Source organism: Ochotona princeps, chromosome 9 (assembly GCF_030435755.1).
Source record: "Ochotona princeps isolate mOchPri1 chromosome 9, mOchPri1.hap1, whole genome shotgun sequence".
NCBI lineage: Eukaryota > Metazoa > Chordata > Mammalia > Lagomorpha > Ochotonidae > Ochotona > Ochotona princeps.
The window spans coordinates 18,954,694-18,970,746 of NC_080840.1; the positions used below are offsets into that span (position 1 = coordinate 18,954,694).

At 44.9% G+C, this 16,053-nt stretch overlaps 1 protein-coding gene across 1 annotated transcript in view; it reads left to right on the top strand.

The window, feature by feature from the left end:
* The window catches only part of EXT1 (exostosin glycosyltransferase 1), a 267,779-nt gene that overhangs the window by 215,049 nt on the left and 36,677 nt on the right, over positions 1 to 16,053 (top strand). The window lies entirely within an intron of this gene.

The window sequence follows — 16,053 nt, forward strand, 5'->3', positions numbered from 1 at the left end:
TCATTAGCATTATGAATATTTCCAAATGGTAAGGTGTTTCCTAAGCATGTTTTCTATTCTTTACTGCCAACTCTCCCTTGCATTTTCCCTTGTGGCTCTCTTATTCTAGGCAGAACTTTGGTTTACAGAGTACAAAATGCATTCATAGCCCGAGTTTTTCCTCTAGGTTTTTTTTTTTTTCCGAAGGGCTTGGCAGCCTTCAGGGACTCGATGGCTGAGTGCTGGCCTGGTCTGACCTCACCATTCCCATCTTGATTTTGCTGTGTTGGATGTTCTTGGGGAGGTCCCATAATCCCTGAATGATCCAGAAAACAGACAGATGGAAACAGCGTTGGGTGGAGGAAGCTCAATTGTGGGTTGATTTTTGTTTCTGGCTCCCATGCAAGCTGATGCCTTAATAACTGAAGTTCTCTGATCATCTCTCTCACCTTCCCAACCATTAGAGCCTGCAGGAAGGACTGTCACCTCAACAGAAGGATGCCCCCACAGGGGCACCGCCCAGTGCCCAGGCCCTGCAGCGGTAGTGGGCAGTACTGGATGCTGGGCAGAAAGCCGTGCTACCATCCTGGCTGCCGCTCCTCTAATCAGCTTTTTTCCCTGGGCAGCCATGCCCACAGAAGCAGATTTTCCATTTCCACTCAGTCCACTGCTACTTGGTCAGAAGGCTGCCTCCTACTGCAATTAAGTCATTTCAGTATTTTCTTTCATGGTTTTTCTCTACCCTAGAGATGCTCAATGTTAAAGCAAAATATAGGCATTCAAACTGCTCGTAGCAGTTAGGGAGTTAGGGAATTTGCCTTTTAATTACTGTGAAAATATGATTATTTAGGGACTCGGCACCGTCTCTACAGAGCCTGTAGAACTTTGCAGCAAAAGAAGTTCATAAGCACATGCTAAAAAATAGCTTGAGATGGCAGATCCAGGGGAGAAGAGCAGGTGAAACGAATGGGTCTTTGATAGTCGTGTTAGGAAGGCTCCCTTCTGCCACATCTTTCCCATCTGTGCTATGGGTTAATGCCTGCGGTCCCTGAGCGATTGCCTAGCAGGTCCGTGGAAGCTGCACTCTTCTACCATCGTCCACGAGTTTGACTGAAATTGCCTATCCATCCAGACACCCAGTGTTTCATCACACTCATTTTCCCAGACAGCAGGAAGTCCCAGCCTTCGTTCAGCCCCATCTTCCATGGATGTAGCCTATGTCACATCAGAAGAGGTTTGACGTGCTGAGAGGACCCTTTTGGATGTGCACTTTGCTTCCCCAAACTTGCCTTAAATGTCTTGATGACCTTTGCACTTCCATCAGCAGTGCTCACACAACTTTGCTCAGCCTTGGTCCTGCCTGATATTTACTCGGTGGAGACTCATGTTAACTCCTCTGTCCTGCCAGGGTCACATTCCTCTGCCCTGCATCCCTCAGGAGCCATCGGTCTCTCCATGGACTGTTGACTACACCTGTTGGCTATGTGATGTGATTTGTTATTGACTGCCACTCTCCCCCCCAACAGGACAGTGGATTCCATAAAAAGAATTCCATAAAAGAACATGAGTTGATTTACTTACTTACATGCTGATTTTACTCATCGTTGTTTCCTGACAACAGAATGGCCGGCACATGAATGGATGGGCCCTAAGAACTATTGCTGATGAATAGATGCATGAGTGAGAGGATGTCAGACGAGTGAGTGGGAAGTCTTTGTCTTCTGCAGTATTAGGTTTTGGTCTCTCTCCTGTTCTGTCCATGAAGACTTGCCACACTGTGCACCTTCTGCGGCCCCTTACCAGCCTATTGGAAAACTGCAAGGCATGTTGTGGGGCCTGGCTGCAAAAGTAAGATTATACGATATTTTAGGAAGGGTCTTGAGGTTTCTTATATTCCAGACGTGGTTCTGGCTGGAATAAAACACAGGAAGAGGGCATTTTTCTCACCTGCTTGGTCTTCTCTCCAAGACCTGGGAGTCATTCATTAGCTGAACCTAATGGGCTCACTAGGACAGATATCATCCATCTGGCAACAATTCTGGGCACATCTCTGGAAAAGCACAGATTAGTCCCCTAAAATCCAGTGTGATTCTCTTTGGATGCCTTAGACAGAGGCTCACTTGGCTAACCCATGGGGTGGGAGTAGGGTATCTGTTTCTGCCAAGGAACATTGAGATAATTGGAACATCATTTGTAGGCCATGCAAAATTGTCCGCTGAAACCTGGGCCTGCTGTAGATTTATTGAATTTCTATGCAGCCTATGGTTGTCTTGGCATCACAGGACTAACATGGCCTGTGGGCCACACATTCTCCACCCTTGTCAAAGTAACTCCAGAAAGTGTTATGGAAGGGAAGTAGTGTATGCTTTGGGTATAGTAACTTAGACCTACATTCGGATGTCCCAATTCCAATTCTACCTGCCTCCTTGTTAAGGGCATTTAGAGAAATTTGAAGTAATTGTCAATTACTCTCCTATAAAAGGGGAAGCATAAGATTACCGACCTCATCATGCTGTTGGCCGAGCCAACGGCCAAATGGACATAAAGTCTTTTGCAGAAGGTTGGGCATGTAATAGGTTCTTAATGAATGTTAACTGCAGTGATTACCGCCCATCTTATTCATTGCAGGAGTTTTCATTGCAACTGCAAGCCAGCCTCTAGGGCTGTTCTTTCATCCCATACTGTTCAGAAGGTAATGGATTCCCCTGCTTGGTCTACCCACAGCCTTTGGCCCGGATGTTTATCACCAAGACCCAAGTACAGCACACCCTGTCCTGCAGGTTGCTTTCCAGTATCTTAGCCAGCGCTGTAAAGGGCAGCTGCAAGTGCCTGAAAAACCCTTGTCACACAATGGCTTAGGGCTTGCGCCTGCTGTGTACACAGGCATGAAATTTAAATAATGCTGTGTGTGTGCGTGCACCCAGCCAGATTGCCCTGCGCTCTTCAGTCATTTAAGCACGCTTAATCTAATGGAACGTGTTAGGACTGCAGCAGCTTCTGAATAAAAGTCAGAGGGGAAAACAAAGTCTGAAACGTGGCCCCAGCAGCAAGCAGCTGGCAGTTATTTAAGCTGCTGAAGTCTTTGGAGATGGGCTCTACTGAGGCAGTATCCACTCCTCTTTGCAAATGCAGCCTCACTTTCCACTTTTTTCCTTGAAAAATTCCTTTCATTTTTAGACTCTGGGTGAGAATGGAACTCTAAATCTGTTTTCAATCCGTCTCTTTTGCTTGCTCTAACTCATTCAGAACTCTCCTTTTTATCTTGCTTCTGCCTCTGGTGGTGTCGTGGGCAAGCTACTCGACCTCTTTGAAATTTGTTTTTTTTCATCTGGGATGTTTGGACTGGACAGGTTTGTGTTGCCTTCCAACTGTTAACTTTTTTTTTTATAATTTCATGATTTCCTTATCTTGTTATTAGAGGAAGTGTAAGTGTTTGCCTTGAGCATAAGAAAGGGGAACCTTCATTGATCAATTTGGGGAAAAATAACAAAGAACTTGCTTTTCACTTTGCAGGATTCTTAGTTTGAACTAAAGTTGAAGAAGAGTTGTTTCCAGGCAGGGTATTTTATTATTATTATAATTATTATTATGAAGAGTAGTTTTGGTTTTCTTTCTTTTTTCCTATGGACTTACAGGAAATGTGCTCATTCGATCTCAGGGAAGAATACCGCCTCGACACACGCCGGAGCTCGGTGCTGGCATGTTCGGAGGGCTGCGGGCAGGGTCCTGGGGAAGCCTGAGTCACCGCTAATGAACCAAACTGCCTGAAATGATCCACTGGTTGCTTTTTTGGCACTTGGCAGGCAAATCCTTTTCATGTTAGTTTCAAGGTTGTCAGATATCATTATCCCCAAGTATTAAAAATTTCAAAGAAAGGAGGCAGTGTGTTTGATTTATAGAATAATTATCTAGCTTTAGCTCTAACTTGGCTTTGGCAATGGTTTTGCAAGCACTCGAAAATTAAATCCATTTTTTATGGCACTACAAGGTATTATCTCACAGCAAATGATAATTAAACACCTGTGAAATCAATTAGCCCTTTAAGCAGGGAAGAAAAAAAGTTTTCCAATTATGTTTTCGCACCTCCAAAACTTTTTATAATTCCAAAGCCAACACTTATGGAGAGGGATATGGTTGATCGCCGTTGCTGGGTCAACTTTCCATAAAGATGATTTCCTAAATTCTGCTCAGACTTCATCCTGAGAGCGGCCATTTGTGTTGCCGGCATCCTTCCAAAGAGGAGAGCGTGCAATCTCCTTTGGAGCTGACTCCTAGCAGCTATCTATCTAAGGCAGGGCCGAGCTGTCAGCTCCCCTACAAAGGGACATACTCACTTGGTGTTTTGATGCCAAGTTTTCCTTGACAGTTTATTTAAAAGCCAAGACACCTTCATGGCAACCAAGCAGCAAGACATTCAGTAGGAAAAAAAGAAAAAAAAAAATTGCTGTCTCTTTAAGGGCCCCAGAGCTGGGGTTTTTCAGAACTCTTTTCATCACAAATTCAAAGTGCAAGAACAGCCTGGTTGGTTAATAACTGAGACCTAATACAGTGGCAAATGGGGAATCCTGGTTAGCTTAGTCCAGGCCCATACCAGCATGTGTATTTGATCGTTGGCTTTGGTAACCAACTAGCTATTCCAGATGCTTGTTTTGTAGAAATCATCTCCTAAAGCAGTGAATGCATTTGGGGGCAGATGTAACATGTGAGACTCAGGGAAGGGAAAAATGGAGCCACGTGAAGCCTTTGGGTTTCTTCTACCTGCTGCCTCCTATGAACAAAACCCATGGCAGAAAAGTGTCCGTGCTTTCGTGTTCACTGTCGTGTGATATGCTCAGTAGGCCTTGTTAGGGAGGTGAGACCAGTCTCATTGTCCCATTTGATAAATGAGTATGAATTCAGAGCTAAAATGATTGTTGAAAATTCAACAGGTGAAGCGCTCCAGTCAAGATCGCGCAGATTTCATCACATGGTCTCTCTAAGCTGCTCTGAAGACGTTTGTTTTTTATTAAAAAAAAAGTTCTTAAGATATTTTTCATGGACTCTTGATTTTAGAGCAGGTGGCATTTGGAGAAGTTGACAAATCTTAACATTAGCTAGAGAAAGAAGGCTAGCCTCACATGAAACAAAGATGTAAGGTACCCTTTCTTTATCTTTTTTGGAGATGTGTTACATGAATTATCCTTGCAAATGTCACCAGCACATTGAATACTTTATGATCCTACAAGCATTATGAACTCTCAGCGAATGGACTAAGTCAAATGATCTGGTAATTTTTAAACAGGTATCTCTCTCTCTTCTTTTTTTAAAAAAAGATTTTTTATTTGAAAGGCAGTGACAGAAAAGAGGAAGAGAGACAATCTTCCATTCAGAGCTATATGGTTGCAATAGCCGGGGCTGGTCCAAGCGTACGTAAGTCAGGAGCCTGGAACTTCCCATAGGTCTCCCAAATGGGTGGCAGAGGTTGGAGTACCTGGACCATCTTCCCATGCTTTCTCGGCTGCATCAGCAGTGACCTGGATTGGAAGTGGAATGTCTTAAGACTCAAGCTGTCATTCTGATGTGGAATGCTCTTGTTGCAGGTGATGGCTTAATCCACTATGCCACAATGTTGACCCTTAACAGGTAACTTGTAAAAGATAAAACACAGCAGTAGGGTCTGAAGTCATGGTGATGAATTAGAACAAGAAAGCCACTGTTCTCGTGGAGCATGCATTATTTTGGGAAGAAAGACAGTGAAGCCATTTAAGAAATGCTGGCCAGTAAATGTTGGACTGGGATGAAGCAGGGCAATGGGAAGTGAGTGCTGGACTTTGAGGCTGGCCTGGGACAGCCGCTCTACCCTAGTCCTGTGGGAGCGCTGATAGACATGTTCAGGTAGATCCTGGAGAAGAATGTTCCAGGCGGAGGGCACAGCCAGGACAAACAAATGAGGTGGAAAGGAGTAGGCTGCCAACCATAGTAGCTGTTGTGGATTGTGAGAAAGGTTAGGTGTACTGGAGCCGTGGCCTGAGGCCAGTTCTCTTGAGCCTCTGATGACCTGAAAGGGGGTTATGGGATGATTGAATATTATTCCAGGTGCTAAGGGGAGTATTCAGAGGAATTGGGGTTTGAAGGTCATCATTGGTGTTCCATGGAAAATGCATTTTGGGGGATCAAGATTGAGCCAGAGTGCGCTTGCTCCTCTGCCTGTGCTGAAGGGGAAGGAGAAGTGAAAGTGAGGAGATGCAGGAAAGGTGGGTCTGAGGACACCTGCATTCTGGAAGGTCCCACCATCACTCACTCACAGCTCCCAAGGCCTCACAGCACTCAGGGCTCAAACGAGTTGCTCTGTACTCACTCACTGAGCAGAACTTAAGCCGTGAGCGTGTCCTTAGGCCACCTGGTCCACCCTTCCCCAGTCAGATGCTTCAGCTTTCCTCCTGCTCCACAGCCTCTTCCTGTCTTCCCAGAACGATGCCACACGGGATTCACCACCTCCTTCACAGCTTCTCCAGGTGCCAGGGGGAGGCACGGGCAGCTGCAGGAGGAGGGAGAGGTAATTAGAGACAACTCAGCTCTACCGACCATCTTCCCCTGGGCACTGTAAGTGACAGGATCTAGAGCTTTGGGTCTTCTGACACTAGGAACCAGATCTTCTTGCAAGGGTGATCTGTAAACCAACCATCAGTAGCATCAAATCCTTCACCGTAGCACATGTTTTTGTCTCAGAGACCTACCCGTGCATCTGTATTTACACATTCACTTGTGCAGATGGGAAATGAGCATTCCCTATGGACAGCTAGGTCTGTGTAATGGCTGGAGCTATGCCAATCCAGGTCCAAGCCCCTGGAACTTCACCCAGGTCCAAGTACTTGAGCCTTCTTCCTCTGATTTTGCAGGTGAGTTATTAGCGGGGAAGGAGATCAGAAGCAAAGCAACTAGGACTCAAATTGGTGTTCCCTCTTGGGATGCAGGTGTCACAGGTAGTGGGTTATCTCATTGTGCCACAGGCCAGTCCCCAAAGCAAACTTCTGGTGACATTTTTCCTTGAACTTTCTGAAGCCATCTCATAGGATATTGTTGCAAACATGCAGATATCAAGAAAGGTTACTTAGCAGCAGGTGCGGACCCTCAGCTAAGGAAGGGAAATGGGCATGTGTGTGAAGGCGAAGTGTTGTCCCTGCCTCAATGGCTCCAATGGACTCACCCAGCCTAGCATGAGTTGCTGCCATCTTAAGACATGCACTCCATGCTGTCTGTCCCTGTCTTGGTATTCTTGGACTGCAGTCCATGCTTGCTGGCCCTGCTCCACTTGGCCAGTCCCTGTGGCAGAGCCTGGAGAAAGGTTAACGGTAAGATAATGACCTTGGGCTTCCTTGTGGCTGCTGGGCCTGTGTGTGTGTTTCTTCTGGGCATTTATCCATCTGAAGTCATCATTACTGCTGGCTCACTTATTGTTAATCCCTTCTCTGTTCCCAGGTTGCCTTATATTTAGCATTTTTGGAAGTGTTTTATTTCTAAGCAAAGAACTTAGACCCACGTGCTGTGGAGTTGCCTAGGTATGAGAGTACTTTTGAGATCTGGCATTGCCGGGAATGAAAGCGGGGGCTGCCGTACCTCGCCTCTTTTCTCAGATTGGTGCCTCGGTGCACAGTGGGTTAGCAGCATCTCCCTTCCACCTTTGCTGGTATCATGGGACTCTTTCCTCTTTGGTGGCTCTGGATGACAAGGGCACACGTCCCAGCCTTTGCTCTCCTTGTACAAATCCTGCCAGGCCAGTAGTAACACTCTACTTCGTCGTCTGTGAAATGGGGTCAGCGACACCTGTGTCACATGGGGGTTGTGACGATGAAGAGCACAGACTATGTAGCAGTGTTCTGCCTCCAGGAAATGGTCCATGGAGGGTGGGGAGCATTAGTGCCATAGCTGTGATCATTAATGGCGCTCAGGGATGCTCACTTGCCTTTATATACTGACCATTGAACTGCTGTCTAATGAGCAGGAACTAAGATGTTCTACTCATTTTGAAGTATAAGGTGCACCTGGTACATGTTGCCTTCACTTACATGAAGGTAGCAACTACTATCTTGGCTAAGTTTAAAAATGCCAGTAGACATTTAGGGTAAGCATGGGTTGGGGTGTTTAGAAGTGGTATAAGATTAAGACCCTGTTTGTTGAGACAGGCCATTTGATTCAAGTATCCTTCCAATTGTGCTTTCTGTCCTTTGACAGGTGGATAGAATTGTACCACCTTTCATGTGGCTGAGCGGGCATTTCCCACGGAGGCTTCACATTCAGACGCAGCCTGTGCGCAACATCCCCTCTTCCTTCTACTGAAGTGGGCTTTATTTTTTTAAAATAATTAGTTATTTTTATTGGAAAGTCAGATGTACCAAAGAGGAGAGAGAGAGAGAGAGAAAGAGGAAGATTTTTCTGTCCAATGATTCACTCCACAAGTGGCCAAAATGGCCAGAATTGAGCCAGTCCAAAGCCAGGAGCCAGGAGCCTGGAGCCTCTTCCAGGTCTCCCATATGAGTGCAAGGCCTTGGGCCATCCTCCACAGACTTCCCAGGCCACAAGTGGGGAGCTGGTTGGGAAGCAGAGCTGCTGGGATTAGAACCTGCGCCCATATAGGATCCCAGCATGTTCAAAGTGAGAAATTAAGACACTAGGCTACTGCACTGGGCCCTGAAGTGGACTTTTTAAACAGTGTATTTATTTGTTAAAAAGGCAGAATTAGAGAAAGAGACATCTTTCATCTGCTGCTTTATTCCACAGATGCCTGAGACAACCAGTGGATGCCAAACTACAGGCAGGAGCCAGCAACTCAGCTGGGTGCCAGGGATCCAGATGTTTGGTCCATCCCTGCTGCCTACCAGGAGCACATTTGAGAGATGCTAGAATCAGTGGTGTTTCTAGGACTCTCCAATGAGTTGTGGCTGTTCCAAGCAGTATCTTAGCAACTACTCCGACACCCACCCCTAAAGTGGACTCTTTTTTTTGTTGTTGTTGTTAGAATTTATTTTTCTTATTTGAAAGGTGGAGTTACAGAGAGAGAAAGTAGATCTTCCACCCACCAGTTAACTACCCAAATGGCTGCAAGTGGCTGCAATGGCCAGAACTGGTCCAGTTTGAAGCTGGAAGCCAAGAGCTTCCTCCTGATCTCCCAGTGGATACAGTGATCCAAGCACTTGGACCATCTAATGCTTCACCAGGCACATTAGAGAGAAGTTGGATCATAAGTAGAACAGCAGGAACGCCAGCTCCCGTATGGGATGTCAGCACTGCAAGGAGCAGCTCTGCCTGCTATGCCACAGCCCTGCTCTCTCAAATGAACTTCCAGTTGACACGTAGGGGAGATTGTTTTCCATGAAAAACCAAGGAGTCTGAACATAAATACCTCTCTCTGATTTTAGCTGCACATTTCTATACAGTGGACAATGTAGCATCAGTGTCTCCTACTGAAGAGCAACACAGAGATTAATTCCTAATCCTTGGCATGACTGGCAGCCCCGACAGCTCTAGCAGCAGGCAGTGCCTAAGGCTGAGATTTGCATCTGTGAAGGACTGCACCATCTCCAGGAACAGGCGCCTCCCCACAGGGAGCAGGGCACTAAGTGTCCCTCAAACTGCTGTCCTCCTGTCAGCATTCTCCCAGCCTAGCCCTGTGCATCTGCACAGCTCCTGCCTCGCCCCAGCACTGTCCTTGGCTCATTCTTCTGCTTGGAGACTGTGTGTGTGTGTGTGTGTGTGTGTGTGTGTGTGTGTGTGTGTGTGTAGGGGGGGTGTCTTGGAGGAACAGGGGATCCCCGAGTCTTGAGAAGTCTCAAAGACCCCAGCTGTTTATTCTTTAGTGTACTCTGTGTTTTCAGGACAACTTACAGAGACGGTGCATTGGCCAGCTAGACCCATTTTCTTGCTAAAAGACAGGCTCCCAAGCATATGTGTGTCAGTTCAAATTTGTGCCCTCAGCCAATTTTGTAATATATGCTCCAAGTTCTAAGGTTTTCTCAAAACTGCAGCTTTTTCAGTATTCGATCTGTAACACTCTGGAAGGCCCGAGGCCATATGATTAGTAAAAAAAAAAAACCCTGCAGCACCAGACTTCTGGCAGTGACCTGGGCAAAGTTTTTGGATGGGAGAGAAGGAGCTGCTTTTAAATGATAGCTGTGCTTTGCCAACCTTTGAAACTAGGCACATTTGCTTAGGACGTGGCTTCCTGAGAAGTACTGTTTTCAAACCCTGTGTGTTGTGAGGGCTTATCCAGGAGGCAGCAGGATGCTGACACATGAATGCTGCTGGTCCTAGCTGCCACCTGGATGGTGGAGTTTGGCAGCTCTCTGAACCTGCTGCTTCCCTGTGATGTTGGCATATATACAGTCCTGAGGATTGCAGTGGTACCCTGTCGGTGACTTAACGTGCACTGGCACAGGATCACATCTGAGCTGCAGGAGAGAATAGGTAAAGCCCTCCCTCGGGGCCCTCCCTGTGCCAGCATTGCCCATGTCACACTGGAGGCATCTCTGCCCTCGGTGCCTGTGTCCCAGCTCTGCTACCTTTACTCCCAGAGATGCCCACTGCCGCCTGTTAACTCCTGTGGCTTTTGCTCCTCTGTTAGCACTTCCTTCAGAATTCCACAACTGCCCCTGCCATGCCTCCACGTGGCCACTGCTTCTCTCCCCTCTACTGCATGACCCCATACAATCATCTTAGCACTTTCCAGCCTGAGCACCACTCATGGGATCATACAGTTGTCTTTTCACTAGACCATTAGCTCCTTGAATAGTGCTTGACACATGGTAGGCATGCAACTAATGTTGTTTGGATGAATAAAAAAGCATAGACGAATTGCCCAAAGCACGTTTATGCTCTTTCCATCATTTCAATGGAACTTTATGGATGTACAACGATCATGAGCTGTTTTTGTTTTCTGCCTTTTTGTCTTAAGGGATGTAATTCAAACCTGGGTGTAAGAAGATGGAATGTTTATGAGAACGGGGGCCAGAGGGAACAAACAGATCAGCCATACTGTTAAGCTGCTTTACAAATAACTACTTCAGACAAACTCTCAACAGTCCCATAGGGACACCAGAGATGAGAGGCTGGACCACTTGTGTCTTCCTATCCTTGTTGGCTTGCAAGATGCAGAGCAATGGGCAAGTGTGCATGTTAAGAGTGGCTGTGGTAACCTGTGACACCACACACCAGCAGGGTGCTGTGTCACTTTGGGGAAATCAGGCAAAATCCGTTCCCTTAGAAGTTACTTTTCCGCTGTGATTCGCCGCTTCTGTTTTAATTCTCCCTTACATGGTCTGCTCCACATGTGTCTCCTGGCTGTGTCTTTGTTTGTTAATTGCTACAAGTGGGATTTTTTGTTTTGTTATGTTTGTATTTCTCTCATTTTGTTATTATTTACTCTAACAACTTGGAATTGCTTAGTGCTCCAATGGCGTGTAGTTGATTTCCTTGGCTCCTCACAACTCTAAGGCTCAGAGAAGTTAAATAGTTTGTTACAGTCACACAGGAAGTGGCAGATAATACAGTTTCCCCACTCGGATGGTCTTGCTTTAAACTGACTGTGTTTCATTACATTCTGTCGCTTCCCTTCAGTGATAATGATCCTAACCACTGTTTATGAGCCTGTGTTTTAGCTAAAATGAATCATTTAATCCTTTCCATGAAAGAATTCTACTTTTCCAACCAGGAAATTAAGATTAAACAAATTAAATAACTTTCCCAAGTTTCCTGAGCTTGTTGTAAAGAGCAAAGCTGGCATTTGAACCCAGATTTGACAGCATCTAAAGCTGCTTATCCACTCAGCTCCTAAAAGCCATCCCAGTGGTTCTCAACGTGTAAGGTGCATTCGTGAGTACCTGGAAGGCCTGTTGGCACACAGTCTGTTAGACCCTGTCCACAGAGTTTCTGCTTCAGCCGGTCTGGATGGACCATGTGTTTGCAGGTTTGCGAGTGATGTTGGAGTTGGGGGGACTCGTGCACTATGTCACATGGTGCCTGCTCTCCACTGCCCCTCCCAGGTGTGCTGAAGCATTGCCAGCAAGAATGTGCTGAGGAGAAGGACTTCAATTACACATTACTACATAGACCATTTTCCACAGGGTGTCACCCATACATTATTCAAAACGACTTTACTGAGAAAATTATGATGGTCATAGATAATGGTGCTGGCTTCTAGGTTAAATTCAGGGTCATTCCAGTTTAATTGCATTACTCTTTGCAGTTATTTTGGAAAAGTCTTCGACCTGCTGTGTCATTACAGTTACAGTAAGAACTTAATACACATCTGAAAATGGCAGTGCAACCATTTATTAATTAAAAATGAGCATTCTCTGAAGATGAGCATTTTTCTCATCCCCTTAGCTTTTTGGTTAGGATATCATGTGTTTAGCTTTTGGCCTCAAGAAACATATGGTTATGGTGTGATTAATATTTCTAAACTTATGGAATGGGAAGAGTTAAGCAATTTATACACACACACACATATATATGTATGTATATTTTTTGTTTGTTTCTCATGTTAGAGTTCCATAGACTCATGGTTTGCCCCTACCACCCTTCCCACTCCTCCCTCCCCCGACTGATTTCCGCTCAATTATTACACTGGAGTCGTCCTTCAACAGCAGTCACAGGTCCATCATTCTGCTATTTAAGTGCATGATGCCATTGTAGGTACAGACAGTGGTAGAGAGTCTTGTTCCTCCATATGACTTGTCAAGTCTCCTCGACATTTTGGCCCCCCTCCACACCAGTAGTCACCACTGATCTGTTCTCCACCCCATAATTATGTCATCTCATGGAAGTTTTGTCAACAGAATAATGCAGCATTTACTCTGTGGATGTTGGCTTTTTGAGTCCACGTGATTTCCTTGAGCTTGTGTCTATCAGTAGTTTTCAGTTTCATTACTGAGAAGTGCTTTGGGCTGTGGAAGCTTCTACAGTTGGTTGCATCATTCACTATATTTGAGTGGTTTCCATTTTGGGGCTATTACAGATAAAACTGCTGTGAACATTTGAGGCCAAGTTCTTACACATAAATCAGTTTTCATTTCTCTGAGATAAATGCCTCAGAGTCCAATTTCTAGGTTATATGGTAACTCCATTTTTGGCTTGAAAGGGAAGTGCCAGACTATTTTCCAAAGTGGCTGCACCACTTCACCTTCTACCCACAGCGGATGAGGGATGCTAATTTCTTGTATCTTTCTTTTTGCTCCTAGCATCCTGGTGGGTAGAAAGTGGTGTCTCATTTTAGCTGCGATTTGCGTTTCCCTAATGACGAATGATGTTTAGAATCTTTTTCTGTGCTCATTGGCATTCACTAGATATTCTTTGGAAAGTGTCTGTTCAAATTTTTAGTTTTTAATTTGGGTCATTTGTCTCTTTATTGTTGAGTCGGAAGAGTTCTTTGTATATTCTAGATAAAAGTCCCTTATCAGATATATGATTGCAAGTGCTCTCTCTCTTTCTCTCTCTCTCTCTGTATCTGAGTTGTCTTTTCCATGTTCTTGGAGCCGGAGGGACAGGACATCCAGGCTTCAGAATTGCATTGTGGAGCTGGTGGGGCAGGGGATGGAACAGAGCATGACTCCGTTGCCATAGACTGTTTAGGTGAACTTGAGTGGACATTTCTGTTTGCTGTGATTCCCTTAGACCATTTCCCAAATTCTTTACATTACTTTGAATCATGAAATTGTTTGCTGAAGAGCATGACAGCACAGTTCTGGAAGGCTGGACTTCCAGAATCTCTTCATGTAATGCGGGTATTTCCTTGGTGTATTCTTCCCTCAGTCAGCTTCTCTGATCGTCAAGTGATTCTTGAGTAGATGCAATAACCAAAAACAGAAAAAAAAATTCATTGCCCTTCATCCATAGGGATGGAACAGTGTCAGAGACATAGTGTTTCTGGAAAAAAAGACCAGTTAAAGGGATGAATTTGAATATCTATAAGCGGTTGCATGTGGAGTAGGATAGAGTCACAGTGGGTGGGTGAGAAGGCCCCAGACACAGGACCCAACCAGAACCATTGTCTGCCCCACTTGTAGGGTGTCCTTGCTCCGTTAGTTCAGACACACCAGTCATTCATAGATTCGCTGTCCACAGAGCTCATGAGAGAGACCATTTCATTAACTGGGTGTGTTTAGAAATCTGAAGAAAAGTAATCATTGTAAGTATAATTCACAGAAGTGGAAATTAATAGATAGATTTACTTTGGTGCCCAAGAGCCTTGCATCCATGCACCGTGTTTTCGTAGCATGCATTTCCCATATATATGGTATAGATCCATACACCAGTGGTGTGGAGAGCTTGTAAGCATGGGAGACTCAAAGGACATTCCTTCATCATCAGACAATCACATAGAGGGTAATGTAAGTGAAAACCCAAGCCCATTCTACAGAGGGAGACCCTGAGACTCAGAAAACTGATGGGAGCCATTCTACCTGCCAGGTGTGCCTCCTGCAAAGGCGCTCTTTCCTGTACCTGCCGTTCCCTTTCTCAGAGATGGATAGATGCTCCCAGCAGGTCAGCTCCATTTGCTATATCAGCAACTCATCCCTCTGTGTGAGCCTTTCGAAGTCAGCACCCTAGTATAGCTGTCATTTGAATTTTCCTGTCACATTTTTTTCCTTCTCCTCCATCTACCTTTTCCCTAAAGTAATTTTCAGCTGGCAACTTTGCGACTTGTTGCAATCCAGAACATTAATGGGATTTTACATTTTTAGCAGCCTAATGATGAGCATGTGGGACCTTCTGTGATACTTCTGCAGAGGTTTCTATTTTGAGCATTTATTAAACCTTGCTGTGGTCTGAAGTATATCCAACCTTCCTATATTTAAAAAATAATCAGTTTAAACTTGGTGTGTGTGTGTGTGTGTGAGTGTGTATGTGACACATTTCCACATTCTCATTCTCTTAGGGATTCAAACATTATCAACAATGCAATTTGGAGATAGTTATCAGCTATTTTCTATATTTGATGAAGAAGTAAAAGCCATTGGTATCAAAATACAATATATTTTATTTAGCTAAATTTGCACCTTCTAAAATCTGTTCTCCTTTGAAGTCTATTTTGCAGTTTAATTAATGCAGCAAAGGTTTTTTTTTATTCTCAGTGGAGATAATCTTAATCTATTCACAGTGACCTTTTCTTGTGCAAATTAGTTGTACGCACTTGTTTAAGCAAATGGTCCTTTGCGTGATGTCTCTTCTTAATGACGGGTTTATAATTGAAAATTGGCTTACTCCCATATGCCTAGTTTGTATGCGAGTATAAAAATAGATGTGGACTTTAAAAATATAAATGTATATATCAACATCCCAAAAAGAGAAGGTAAGAATCCTGTGCCTTCAGGCGGTGATTAAATTAGACTATTAGAGTCAAAAAATGCTGGTGACATATGCTACTGTCAAAGTCACACCTGTCTGCTCAGCATTGGAAGCTCTTGAAAAATGAGAGTGATTTTATCTTGGCGCTGAGAGTCGAGGCCTTCACAGCACAGGAGTAATATTTAGTTTCCCAAGTTTTTTCAAACTGATAATGAACTTGAAAGTGCATGTGTTTGTGATCATCACTTTTAAAGTGATAGTCCTGAAGCACCATGAACATGTTTTGTCTGTTTTCTAAACCTCCCGGGTACCAAAAGCCCGGTGACGCTGATACGCATTTTGTGTTTTCTGAAAATGCAGAGTGTAAAGCATCCTGGCAAAGAAGCAGCCGTTCCGCCCGTGTCGTGTGCCTCCAGCATCTCTTTTCTTGCTATTGCTCTTTCCTTTTCTGGAGCTGCGTAGCTTGTCTCTCACCTGCTGGTTCTCCTGAAAGTCATGTCAGCCGTTCTTGTCGGAGTCCACTGGCTGTGGTAGCTGAATGTGCTTGGTTAAATGCAGAAATCCCAGCTAGAAGGAGAACACAAACTCTTGCACTTCTGGTGGAGTACCCCAAGTTATTATTTTTTTTAAGGTTTATTTATTTTTATTACAAAGTCAGATATACAGAGAGGAGAGACAGAGAGGAAGATCCTCCGTCCGATGATTCACTCCCCAAGTGAAGGCAACGGCCGGTACTGCGCTGATGCACCTCGAACC